The 14,828-nt window shown below is 29.3% G+C and overlaps 1 protein-coding gene across 3 annotated transcripts in view; it reads left to right on the plus strand.

Moving 5' to 3' along the window:
- Positions 1-14,828, plus strand: part of LOC129965622 (NAD(+) hydrolase sarm1-like) — a 99,316-nt gene that overhangs the window by 36,989 nt on the left and 47,499 nt on the right. Inside the window, exon 1 of one of the 3 annotated variants that reach the window (XM_056079677.1) lies at positions 9,516-9,692. The exons of the other annotated variants lie outside the window; for them this stretch is intronic. The gene's annotated coding sequence lies outside the window, so the exon portion shown is untranslated. Of the gene's footprint in view, positions 1-9,515; positions 9,693-14,828 lie in introns of those variants that run through there. 3 annotated transcript variants of the gene reach the window in all.

The following is a 14,828-nucleotide window of genomic DNA, read 5'->3' on the forward strand; positions in this document are numbered from 1 at the left end:
CGTTTGCGTTTTTTCCAAAAATCATTCAACTGAATTGTTTAAATCAAATCGCGTATGCAACATTTTTTTAATCAAAATTTCAAATTTTAAAACATAATTATAAAAATGTGTAAAGCTGATAAAAATAATTTTCATGTAATCGGTAACTCAAACGCATTTGACTTAGTTTCTTTATAATATTGCTTTTAGAGCCTCTTGCATTTGCGATTCCTTTTAGATTTTTTGATAAAAATTTTATTCCTTTCTTTTAAGAATATTAATAAAAGTTTTCTTAAAATCTTTTTATAAAATTTTTATTATCATCTGTCTTTTCTTCTCTTCAATATAATATATAAATCCTTATTTTAAACACCTTTGGAATTAAAATAATTTTTCCCAAATTCACTGTCAGATGACACAACCATATAGCGACATCATAATTAAGAAAAAGTTAATCAATTAACTGATAATTAACTAATGATGTTAAAATATTGTATACTCATTAGGAATAACAACTAAAATAGAATTTCAGAACTCTAATTTATAAAATAACAATAAAAATTGATTGCAAAAAACAAACAAACAAACAATTCATCTATTTAAAAATGGAAGAAGTTCAGTATAATAAAAGCGTATAAAAAAGAATTTTCTAATTCTGAAAGAATCGTAATGAAATTTCTAATTCTGATATTTATTATAAATTAGAAAGTGATAAAAAATATTTCCTGTTTGTAAACGGTTGCCATTTATATCTTTCACGGAAAATAAAAGCAAACTTGTTAATAGCGAAAGCTTTATTAATAAATATATTTGATGTTTATAAGTTAATTGGAAATTTACTTCATATTTAATTTTTTTAATAAAGTCTTGTGTCTCTTCCCCCCCCCCAAAAAAAAACTTCATTAAAAACTTTAATTGATTATTCTCATTCTAGTTTAATTACTTAATTTTTAATTTTATTTAAAGCCTGAGCTTTCTTTACAAAGAAGATTTTAATTATCCAAATTATTGGCTTTATCAGTTTTGTATGATCGAAAGGTTAAATTGCTCAGTTTATGTAAATATGAGATGGTTTTTTTTCCTTTTCAAGTGTACGCTGCATATTTGATTCTGTAAATATAGATAGCATGTTTTTCTTTGTGTAAGAAATTGAAATCCTTGTTTTCTTGCCTACATCTGATACGCCAAGATAAAATTTACTCTAATATTAGTCACTGAGTGTTTTTTTCACTTTCTTTTTACACAAACTTCTCTAATGAGTCATGAATAGCATAAATATGAATCTTATCACCATAATCTTGCTGACTTCTTTCCTGATTTACTGATACGTTTTCTTTTTTATCGATTTTTTAACGTTTTATTGATAAGCGTTAAAGATATTTTCATTATCTTTGGAAACTTAAGATCAAAGTATTTTGAAAGTTAGTTTTCAAAACGTTTTGTAAGATTTCCGTTTGTTTAGTAGAAGGTAAAATTATTGTTTTAATTTGATAATATTTAAAGGTTAGGATGCTATTTGTAAATATTATAATATAACAAGAATGATCAGAAATCATTCAAAATGTTTTGCTGGCTAGACAATTGGTCTAGAAATATTAGATTTGGCAAACAATGACTTCTTGTAATATTTACTGCATGCCATATTTAGCTGCCTTTTAAGAGAGTCTCCATATCTGATCTCTCTTAGTCTCCGTATTGTAATCACTTTCTAGAGTTTTGTTCAAAGTTTTAATGCGTTTTTTAATAAAAAATTTAATAAATTTTTATATTTTATTTCTCAAGAACAAATAAAAAATAATCGAAATTTTAATGTTTTTTTTTCCTCAAGAACAAGAGTATATTATTTGACAAAAACACTTTCGAATTATTTAAAAATTAGGAAATAAGCCTGTTCATTATAATCAGTATTATTTCTGTACAGTTTTTTTCTAAATTTTTAATCAATTTCTTTTCAAAATATTTTTGAGCATATTTATCAATTATATATATATATATTTGTTTTAGCTACACGATTTGCTCTCGAGAACTTGCGACGATATTAAATGCATTCTTTGCGACCACGTTAAGACTAAATTTTAGAAAAAAATAATAAAAATTAATTAATATTACATGTCTAGAAATGCATATTCGAATCACTTTTATGTGTTATCTATTTTTATTTCAAAACGTTCTCTTTCTTGCACCAAAGAAATGGCTGAATCAAATGGAAAATTTGAAATGATTTAAAATTTAATGAATATGAAATAGTTTAATTAAGAAATATGAAATAGTTTATTTAATAAATGTGGGTTTGAGTGTGAATCTGAGAACCAATAATAACGTACATTATCTTTGTAAATATTTTTTAATTAATAATTAAACGGACTGGCCCAACATTTAGGACGAGCACAACAGATAAAATAATGAAAAGAGAAAGGAAGGCCGGCTGTCTTTTACACAAATAAAAAAAATCAGCATCACATCATCTTCTTCGTACAGCGTGAAGTACTGTTGCTATCGCATGGGGCTAAATCTATCCCACATAAATATGAAATAGTTTTTTAATAAAAATGAAATAGTTTATTGAAACTACAAGAACGAGAAGCTGATAATCATAAAACAGCATCTGAAGAAATCAAATTTAGATCATGCTATTAATGTATAATATAAAATACTGAGTTAATACTTAAAATCAAAACACGTTTTTAAAAAGAAAAATGACGTGGCATCATAACATAGGACAACGTACTTAATTATGTGTCAGATTACATCCTCAATTATATTTGAAACTGTCTATTCTGCCTATCGTTAGTAAAAATTTGCATTTTTGATATGCCTGTAATAAATAATAATACAATTTTTGAAATAAGGAAAAGTTTTGATTCATTCAGAAAATCACAAAGATTATTTACAAATTCCTGAACTACAAGAATACCTAAAAAGAATCTGCAAAATTCTGAGGAGATCTAACAAGAAAGATCGTTTTATTCTTCTGCAATTATATTAATGAGTAGTCCTAATGAAAATATAAAACACCTAAAAGTCATCGCAGCTGTTTTTCCTAGGCATGTAACAATGTGTTTATATTACCATCTTATTTGGAAGCAACGCTAGGACTATTTCGGAACAGACCTCGCAACTTTGAATCCCGGTCAAATGACGAAAACGACACCTGGGCTAGTCACCTCTCTCCTCTAAATTTTCGCCCGACAACAGATTTAAATGTGCATCAGATTGACGTACACGATGGATCATTAGTGGAATCAGGTTTCGAACCTGGAGCCTTCTGACCGCTGGGTCGAGACCTTACCAACATAAAAATGTAATCAGCAGTTATATATCTATCTATTAGCAATATCATTAGATAGTTGTGAGCTTACATTCAACTTGTTTCATAATTGTGAAAATGAAATTTCGTGATCGATTTTTCAATCATTTCCTTATTTTCTATATTTTTTAACCTTTGTACACGTGTATGTTCACGCTGATAACTTAATATTTTCTGAGTTTAAATAGTTAATCAATTAACTAATTGAATTTTAATTTCATATAGAGGGCGACATCTGGCGGTCAATTTCAGAAAGAATTATCCTAATTTCCCATAATATTTATAATAGCGAATAATAAGTTAAATACCTGAAAGTAGAAAACCATTAAAAGGAAAGAAATGATACTTTTTCAGTACGCTATTAAAACTGCTTTTATAAAATTATTTATCAGCAGAAATATTTTGCTCGCGCTTTTAAGGTAACGTGATTTCATTCAGATAATCTTACTTTATTCAATTCGATCAAATTCGATTTTGAATCAAATTCGATCTAACAATCTTATTCAATTCAATCTTCAAATCTTACCTTATTCAATTCCATTTCAAATCAAATTCGATTTTTGACGAAAATACCGAATAATTTTTTTACTTAATATTCTTAATTTTTGGAAAGATTTCACGTTCGCTCTTTAGCAAGTTTTATTCATATTTATATTTTCACAATATGTAGGTATTTATCAAAATAATGAGAACACCACGCACGAATTAAAGAATCTTTATTAATAAGGCGTAGGGTCACTGTTGGCATGTTGTGGATTCATTTGGGAATCGAATCATACAAGTGCTGAATAGTGTTTAGAAGAATATTGTATCATTCTTATTGAAGATATTGTGAAAGTTAAGGAACTGATGCCAGTGGGGGGGGATATCAATTCCGGATTGACCACAATAGTTCGACAATCTTAAGATCTGAGGACTGTGGATCTGGGGATCCTCTTGTTCATCAAACCATGATTGGACAAGTCTCGTTGCATGAATAGAAGCATTATCATTCTGGAAAATTCCATCTCCTGCAGAAGACAAAGTTTGAATCATAGGATGGACCTGGCCAACTAAAACGTCTCTGTGATCCTTCTTTTTAGAGTTATCATAGGCCCAGCAGAAAACCACGACACGGCTGCCCATACCATGACAGATTCACCTCCATGCCTGGCAGCTAGAACGAGAGACAATCACGATCATATGCTTATGCAGGTGTCCTTCAAACATGCACCCGTTCTGTTGTTGAAGTGTGAAATATGATTCGTCTAACCATATAATCATCTTCCACTTATCAATCGACTAAGTTTTGTGTTATGGCACCACTGTGGAAGATGTTTGACATTAAAATCTATGAAAAGTGGCACGGGAATTGTTGCTCTTTCACAAACGTTCTGTTTATGAAGACGCCTCCTAATTATTATTATAGATAATGGAGAATACAGATGTTGATTGAACCCTGCGGTCAATTTAGCTGAAGAGTTCTATTAGTTCTAGACGCTAGAGTACGTTTCAATATCTGTCGTTCTCTTTCACTGAGCTTCTGTTTCCGCCCACTATTCTGCTTTGCCGATCTTGTTGTGCCACACTGTGTATACGCTGTCATGACTTCAAACACCGTACGTCTAGAAACGCATAAAAGCTGAAATGTTTCGGTCACAGTAGCTACAGCTATTCGGGCTTCTTTGAAAGTCTCTGAGGTCTGACATTTTATGCGTTTGACAAAACTCTAAAACATATACAACTTTACTAAAACTGCCTTATGTTATCATGATATCACCACAAACATGGCTACTTCGACCCTCTACTAAGGCATACGAATTTACTTGACTGACCGGATCGTCGTGACAGCATTGGCGGGAACTAAAGTTGAGTCCTAAGGCTATCGCCGACAGAATCCTTCCCGTGAGAAGCACTTCCTGTCATCGGTTGGAGGTAGCGGACGCCCAGCATTTCTGTACTCACTTGGATGTCGAGAACCAGTCACTATATCGGAAGTTTCTTATCCTTATTTCTGAGGTACTCTCTCCATTGGGAGATACTACAATGATATAAAAAATGTTATATTAAAAAAATTGATGGCTAGAATTAAATTTTAATGCTTGGTAAAATGCATTCTTAAAAGTCACTTTTAATCACAAGTATTTCCTTTATTTTGATAAACACCTATATTCATAAATGTTATTTTACATTTTTAAAATACTCTTTTCACTAATTCTAAATTTTTGTAGTATCTTCTCATGAACAACCTTATAAAATAAAACTTACTACTTATTAATTTTCCAAATTTGGTATAATGACTTCTGCGGTTTCTCATCTATAAAATAAGCATTCAGTTCACTTAAAAAGTTTTTAATGTCTATTTTAATGGTTCATAATGGTAAAAAAATTGAAACTTCATGTTAATTATTAATCGAACCTTAATATTTAAAGACGAACAGATATTAGATTGTATTAATTTATCTTTGAAATTTTGATTTTCATTACATTAATTGTCAACTTTTAAACTTGGATTTTGCTTTATAGCAGTTTTTAGACAAAAAATTATATTTTTTCTAATTTAAATGTTTTGGCTTTTAATTGATATATTTATGTTCCGTAAATGATTTTTTTCAATTTTTTTTCATGCAAAAATCGTAAATTTATATATTTTAAATCAATTTTCGAAAAATTCATCTCAAATATTCATCTCATTACATAATTTTTTTTATTAAAATGACATAATTTAAAGACTTTATTTTTTACATCAATAAATAAATAAATCCCTCTTAAAAATACAAAACAAAATAAAGCATGGTTGAGCAATTTTTATTTTTTAAAATCAATTATAAATAACGCTAGGTTCAATATCCAAAATTCTGCAATTGGGTTCATGCCGTTCCACGTGGAAAGCCAGGTGACGGAATATCTCTTAGGAAAAATCTAGTTTCCATTGACATTTTTTTATTTACGAAATTGCTTTTTATACACCATAAATAATCTCTGATTATATAAAACAAATCTTGCTGACTCATGATTCACTAGATTAGATACGACGCTCGGAAACAGAAATGATGCTACTTGTCGGCGTATTGGGAACAATCCAAAACCTTTCCCAGTTATTTTATAGTTTGTCTTGTTTTCAAAGTTTCCAGATGTATGATAATATTTCAAAGGAAGAGAGAAAAAGATGAATGATAACTGAAGATGAATAAATTGCATTATTTTCATTCCATTTCGATTCTTTCTTCTTTCTGATCTAGAGCATAAATGTTATACTAGGATAATAATTTTTGAAATTTTTGAAACTTTATTTATAATTTAAAACACCAACGCTACTAAATTGATGCAATGTTTATGTACTAACACAAAGCCAAATTTTTATAAACTTTCTTCGATTTATGGGGGGCCGCGGTGGCCTGGTGGTAAGGTCTCGGCTTCGGAACCGGAGGGTTTCAGGTTCGAGACCCGATTCCACCGAAGAACCGTCGTTTAAGGGGGTCTGTTGCACGTTAAATCCGTCCTGACTAAACGTCCTCTCGCTGGTGTGGTGTGGAGAGCGAGGTGCCAGCTCAGGTGTCATCCTCGTTATCTGACCGCGGTTCAAAATGACGAGGTCTGTCCCAAATAGTCCAAGTGTTGCTTCAAACGGGACGTTAATATAACTAAATTAAACCAAACCTTCGATTTATGGTGGCAGAAAATAAATTTCAAATTTTAAAATAAAATGCAATTTTAAATTGTATTTATGTCTACTGTACTTCATAAAGTACATTTTATATATTTTTCATATTGCATATAATAATTATATGTTCATGAATTGATTTTATTTTGTTTTATTTAAACTTTTTATAATACGACCGAGTGAAAATAGTTTTTGAACTATTCTAAGGAAGCATCGTAGTATGAAAATACTTTAGGTTTAACTCACTTATCTTATTATCACCAGTTATGATATAACGCATACCAAAAAATATATATTTTTCCATTTGCGACAATGATTGTAAATCAAACAATGAGATATATTGTTGTACTTATACTTAAAAATATTTTGAAAATTTACTAAAATAAGAAAAAAAAATGCAAATAAAATAATGTAACACTAAATAATGTAAAACTTTTATTAGCATCATTAAATTTTTTAAGTTTTAAAATGGGGTGAAAATGGTCTCAATGTAATGATATGCCTTGAAGTCATTTAGGAAAACAGTTATTTTGATTAATTTTCAATTAAAAATCCTGTTGATATTAAAAAAATTCTTAGTGAGCATTTATAACCCACGAAATAACTATGCGCCAATTATGATAATTCTACTTCCAAATGTCCACTGCAGCTAATTTCTGAACTGTCAGTCAAGTACCGATAAGAAAAATGTTTGAAAAGACGTAAAAGATTATAATTTGTGCTGCTCTTATCAATGGAGATATTTCGGAAAAAAAAAATTATGAAGTGTAAATTTTTATACAATTCTCCGCTTCTAACAGTCTCCCTGGTGTGGTTTGGAAGTTTGGAGATGAGGTGTCAGCCCGGGTGTCGTCCTTGTCTTCTGCCCGCTGTTCAAAATTACGAGGGTCGTTCCAAAATAGCCCTAGTGTTGCTTTAAAAACGGGACTTCAATATAACTGAATCGAGCCGATTGCATTAATGATATTTAGTAAAATATATTTTCGTCATAAATACTTTAAACAAAAATATTCCCTTTTTTTGCAACTAAGACTAATCGAATTATAAATCTTTAATTATCATTATGCAATGAAACATATTAATTTATCAGCGGATATACAAAGGATTGGCCGAGGATTATTTTTAGTTAATAAAATTAAAAAATAAGGGAATAAATATGATTGCTGAAAATGAGAATTTTATAAAGTTACGAATAATTTTTTCCTGATTTTTTTCAATGGAATATTTATTGAAACAAACAACATAAAATACAATTATTTATATCATTTAAAGTATTTCTCTAATTGGAAGTATATGCTTATCTTGTTAGAGTGGACATCCTGTATATTCTTTGCATCGATTATTCCTAAAGATGTATATTTAAAAAAAAAAAAAACCAACAAATTATGAAAACTGTAATTAAATGAAATCCAAACGAATTTTAACACGCTTACTTCCACGACTCTCGACTGATAATAAGACTATCTGTCTAATTAAATGTCTCCTTCTTTACTATCTCTTAACTATAGTTGATAAGGGGTCATCTTATTATATTGACGGTTCTGTAATAGTAGATGTGAGATAGCTGGTGTGAATCACATAGCATTCAACATATTACATTAGAGAAATTAACATATTTATAATATTTTTTTCAATTGCATTTTAATTTGTATTTTTCTATAAATTCATAGTTCATTTTGAGATTATACAAAATATTATTTATGCTTTTGTTCGAATCCGAAATATGTTGTTACACAAAATATGTTTACTTTTACAATAAATGAAATTAACACTATTGGGAAATACCCTTGAACAACTAGAATGTTAACCATAAAATTGGCAGTCATTTTCACCCTGACTTACAATTATTACGTATTGAATTGCGGGTTCTTTTTTTACAAACTCTACTTTTATGTCTAAATTGTTATTTATAATTCATGAATTGGGGCTATTTGGAACAGTTTTTAGCTGTACAATAAATTCACTATTAAAAAAACCTTTTCGAGTTTTTCTAATTCATTTTAATAAAAACATTTTGGCAGAACAATTTTTTTTTCCTATGGTGTCCGAGTTTGTTTGTAGCGACTGTATGTAGCTTTATGAGAATGATTTAGTGGCTTTTGGAATTAAGAGATTATGGTTTCAAGTTCAAATTCTGCCAAAGATTTGTCGCAATTAAATATTCCATTAACGATAAATATTGCTCACATTAGTATGATCTGGAAGATTAGAAAGTAGAGACTCAACCTAGGTTCGTCCTCTACATCTGACTAAGTTTCAAAATTACCTCAAAATAATAATTTTATCTTTAAAGTGGGAATTTAATCTAAAAAGCGTAGAAAATCTAAAGAAGCACACCAGATCGTTCTTGCAGATTTTTAATCTTCACTTTGACAATCACTAACAATTGTATTACAAGAATCTTAAACGAATTTTGCTCTTTTCATTTGTGTTCCTTTTACTATGAATAGCAACTTCCGCTCCACAGTTCACGAGGTATATTATCTCCGAAACAATGAATACAATTGAAAAAAAAAGCCGTTATCTCTTTTAGTATGCGTCTTTTTTTTATCCATCAAAATTCGATGCAGACACATAATACTCGCGTTATAAGACTTAGTTAAGATGATATTCGAAAAAGCAGACTCGCATTAACGTTTGAAGTCTTGCTGCTATCAGAATTAAGTGCAGTGCTGCACTATATTGTGTGCATGAGAATTGTGAATTACGGGGAATAACTTTTATCTTGTTTGGGTTTTATGGAAATAACAAACATGGCGTTTAGTAAGTATATTTTGTGAAATCAATGTTCTTGAAAAATAAGATATCTCAAAGATTTAATTACTGAGAAATTTGTATTTATTTAAAAAAAATAATGAATGAATGTGTTAAGTTTTTAAAGTTGCTTGTTTCATGGTTTACTGAACTGTGGCGCTAATTTAACTGTATATAATTTAAATATTAATGATTCTTGATTATTTCGTTACCAGACAAGAATTTTTTTGATAATGTTCTAACCGCATAGGTTTTGAATTTATTGAAAATCATTAATCCAGACATATGCTTTAGTTTAAACAATTGTTATGTGTACAAATTGTTAGGCAGGTGTTCTTTTTTATTAGAGTGTCAAAATAGATTAACAAGGGTCATTCGACCATACAGTTTCAAGGTCAATTCGACCGTGCTATCTGATCAGATAGCAACATTAGTGAATGCCATCGCTAAGCATTTGTTATTTGTGTGTATATTTTTCCGTTTTGATGATTTTGATTAGTATTTTTGCATTGACCATTTTATGATGATGACTAAAAGGTGAACATTTTAATAGTCGAGGTTGAAGAATAATTAAGTATTGTCAGTGATATTAAAATGATCAAGGTTGCTTCAATAAGATTTAAATCGTTTGCTAGAATGATTTAGATCTATGATTCAAATATTTAGAGGATTTAAATAGTTTAAGGATAGATCAGGAAAATTTATAATATGTATAGGTTTGAAAAACTGAGAAATTTTTATTTAACTTAAATTTTAACTTTGAGAATGTAATTTATATGATGAAAAGTATTTTTTATACTTTTCTTAAAGCATTTTTTCTTGAAATTTTAGTATCATTTATAAAAATCCATTTGATTGAACTCGTATAAAAGTACTACAATTATTTACAAATATTATGCATCTTTTAAACCTATTTTTATATCTGGGAATCGATATATTTTTTATAAAAATATCATGTATTATCTCGCATAAAATGTCAAAAAATATCATATTTTTCAAATTTTTAAATTACAAGAGCATTAATTACTTTTTAAAAATTTGACATATATTAAAATGAAAGTAAGCACATTGTGAATATTGAATCTTCACATATATTGTGCTAAATTTTGACTGTTTTTATGCAAAATTATATCTGAATCGTGGTTATGAGTTTGAAAATTATTGAATCACACCAACTTTTTATTTTATATAATTATATTATATCTATTAAATTTTACATCAGATGCGAAATTTACTTGGAAACAATACTCTTTATTTCGAATTCAAGTCTCGACTATTTTCACTCGGTTTCCTGAAACTAATCAGCAGAAAATGGTCACCCCAGAACTTTTTCGCATACTCTCTAATGAATGTACTTGTGAATTAATTATATGCCATTGGCGAACAATAGCTACGAAAACGCCTGTCAGAAAGTGATCTTTGGCGATTTTTTTAAGCAATTAATTGTTGAAATGTGCTTAATACACTAGTAAAAATTCCTAGATGCCTTTTTTCCCGACCGATTAAAACCATAAGTTGACACAGAGCTACAATTGCAGTAAAAAAAAAAAAATTACACACCAAATTTCATATTTAGGATTTTGTCTTTTTGAGTGATCGTCTTTACATATTTGTGAAAGTACAGATTGACGAATTTGGTTTCAATTTTGATACTTATCAATTTTTCGGATGTTAAATCTTTGTACCAAAATTTACTAATCAAATTCTCCTTTTTTTTGGATTTATCGAATCATTTTAAATCATTTATCGTATCATTCGGACAGCCGGGCAAACCTCTTCAAAATGGGGGTCGTTCAAAATTTTATTTTTATTAGTGACCATTTATTCCAAATTTCATTCACCTCTATCAAAACGTTTGAGTTATCATATTTATAGACTGACATACAATTTATTCCAGAAATATGTTTTTTTTTTCTTCCTCGGAAGTCTAAAACGTGCAGACTCGTCATTATCTATAATTCGTTTTTTTTTTTTTTTTCACCATTTCACCATTTTTGTTTTATATACTTCATTTACGAGAAAGTAAAAATTATACAAGGCGCATTTCAAGTAATGTGATATAAGATTGGTGTAACCACGTGAACATTTATTCAGAACTTTCTGTAACAGTATGTTGATAACAGGTGATACCTTGAACTGGAATTTGTCCGGTGTCTATAATACCTTATTCTATTCTTAAACCTCGTCTGTCTGTAAAACTGTCTCTCTTCTGTTTCCTTTATGAAAAAATGATATTTAATCTAGCATTTTTGATTAAAAACTACGAAAAGGCGGAGCTAATAAAAGTTTTCATACAAAGAAAAATTATTATATAATCTCGGAACGAAGATTATTGTTTCAGAAGACTACACTGACGCAACTCCCGCGATTGCGCAATTCAGGAATTTTCGCTATCTTTTTGCGATAGTCATTCATTGACGTAAAACAAAAGTAGGGGATATTGAATCATATTTTAAAAGAATCGCGAGCGAAATTCCTTTTAGAGAATTATCAAGACAATTCTGAAAGTATATTTAGATAACGTTTGCCTCGTCTAAGTTTGAAATATTTCTTGATTTATTTTAAGGGTTATTGTCCAATCACATTTAGGATTTAGAATCGTTATATCACCGTAAATGTAAAGAGTCATTGTTACGACTGCTGAATTCTTTTTCGTTATGCGTTTGTTTTTGGAAGCGATTCAGGTTGCGTTAATAATAAAGTGGATCATATCAAACATAAACTTTAACGTATAAAATTCATTCTTATTTAAATCTTCAATCTCCACAATAGATTTGTTTAAGCTTAATGAACAACAGAAAATAACGGACTCGTAGTATGTGCAAAATCATAAAACTATTTACTTGAAAATTATTGACAAAGCTGTTGAGAATGTTTTTGGACGTGAAGCAAATATATTTCATGTGGCCTCTTAGATCAAAATAGTTAAGCAAGCCTGGCGAAGAACTCGCAATTCAAAACAAAGCTATTTCAAAACAAAACATTTCTATTAGCAACACAGGTATCTATTAAGAACAAAATTATATATGAAATTGATCATATTACATATTTTAGTCCAGCATATAATTTTATGTATACATTAAAAAATCTAGGCATTTAAGAGAAGGCAAAGTAATCTTTTCTAAAATCTATAAATGATTAATAGTTTCCACATTAAAAAATTCTAAGATTCCATGGAAGAATACGAGTCCGAATTCAGCAATTTATCATCAAATAACTCAGCAGATAGCGATAGCCCATTATTAATAATAATAAAGACGACATAAACTTATACTTTTGTTTCATTTTTAAATCCAATTTCAATTAACCAAATCAACCAATTTTATGTTTTAAAATCTATTTCTAATTAGAATTTTAAAATATAATTGCCTTTTTAAATATAATTTTTCCTTGTGAGTTCCTACTATCAAGAAGAAATTTTGCGCCAAATTTCGTATTTAGTGATATATTCTACAGAGTGTTTTGCATTATCTTCAATCATGTATATCAGAATTCATAGAAGTTGAATTCTAGTTTACTGTGCTCCTGAATTTGTCGCCAATATGGTAATTCAAAATGGCAAGCGGAATAATTTTTCTAGTAACCCTAAAACTTATTTATTTACTATTTTTTTCGCTTGTTGAGTTGTGCATCTACTAGAGCAATTTTGTAAGAAATGAAAATTAAAAATAATCGACAAATAAGCATCAATTAAAGAATTTATTTAAATTGCGTTTTATTATTAAAAGTATTATATTACTGCTACTAAAACTTTCAATGTTATTTTTAGAGTGAATTACAAACAGGTAATATTTATCCCTTTTCGATTCTTATCGAATTGTGTTTTTCGAATTAAAATTGTCTGTTTGCGAATTTTGTCAGAACAGGGGAAAAAAAAATCTACTCGAGTTTTTTTAATCGTTTGCCTTTATTTCACAGTTTATCATTTTAATATTACTTATTATTCTAATAGAATTCTTTGCGATTTGTTCTTTCTTTGGATTTACTTTGATTATTTGATAAGTCTGCGAGAATTCAATAATCCGAGATCTGATGATTGGGATAATCAGAAATATTATGAGGGATTTTATTGTGAATTCGCTTATATTTCGAAATATATAGGGCGCCGACAGAACAATGTTTGCATCACTGAAAAGTTCGGCTTTTTTTTTTAAATTTGGAAATCGTCCCCTGATCAAATGCAGAACTAGTTCAACCGAATAAGTGCTTCGAACTTATTGCTTCATATTTCTTCTTAAGAAAAGCACCAGTTTCTAGTAGTGCAGCGATTAGGAGCGGATGCTTTCATTTTTTTCCTGTGCTGCATTTTTTTATTCTCAAAATCTTTATGTTCAATGAGCTAGCGAGGCTATTAGGTTCCCTGTCCAGCCGCTAGCAGAGCTGTAGGAGGGTTTTTTTTTTTTCTCTTTAAAGTTAAAAAATTTTGCCCGTGCCTTCTTCGGATGCTGAAGCCATCGCGGGTTCGAATTTTATTGTCTAAAATACAGCCGGTTTGCAAAAGTTTATTTCAAAATTCAAAGAAGATGCAACAATTGTGACCCATAAAGATTCAAAAAGAAGTATTCTTAAATAAAGCAATCGTGATCAATAAATCTCATTATTTTAATAAAATGATGGGTAATCGTTTCACATTACTGTTTGCATGATCGCCATTTTGATCGATGACTTTGCACTGTTGGCATATTTGGCGAGATAAGGGTCACAATAAATTAGAATTTTTTTCATAGATAGTATGACAGTCTATAAGTATTATTGCATTAAAATAAGCCAACACTATATTTATAATATTGGATCCTGTTTTATTTATAAAGTTATTTATGTTTTGAAAACTTATAATTATTTTCGCTAATATTCATCTACGTTCGAAACTGGATTCCGTTTACAATCCGCAGTCTATGTACGTTAAGCGAGACCCAAGAGGCCGAATGTTCTCAAGTTGTTGTTTGAGGAGGAAGATGTTTAAATGTGACCTTGTGGGCAAAACATTCTTCTTTAGAATGGTGCGGAAGTATGGAGAGAGGGGTGACAATTCAAGTGTTGTCCTCCTCATTTGACCATAATTTAAAATAAAGAGGTTCCTCCGAAATCCTAGGTTTGTTTTCAAAAGGAGTGTTAATATTACTAAATTAAGAGGAAGGACAGCTC

The sequence above is a fragment of the Argiope bruennichi genome, chromosome 4 (genome assembly GCF_947563725.1).
Source record: "Argiope bruennichi chromosome 4, qqArgBrue1.1, whole genome shotgun sequence".
Classification (NCBI taxonomy): domain Eukaryota; kingdom Metazoa; phylum Arthropoda; class Arachnida; order Araneae; family Araneidae; genus Argiope; species Argiope bruennichi.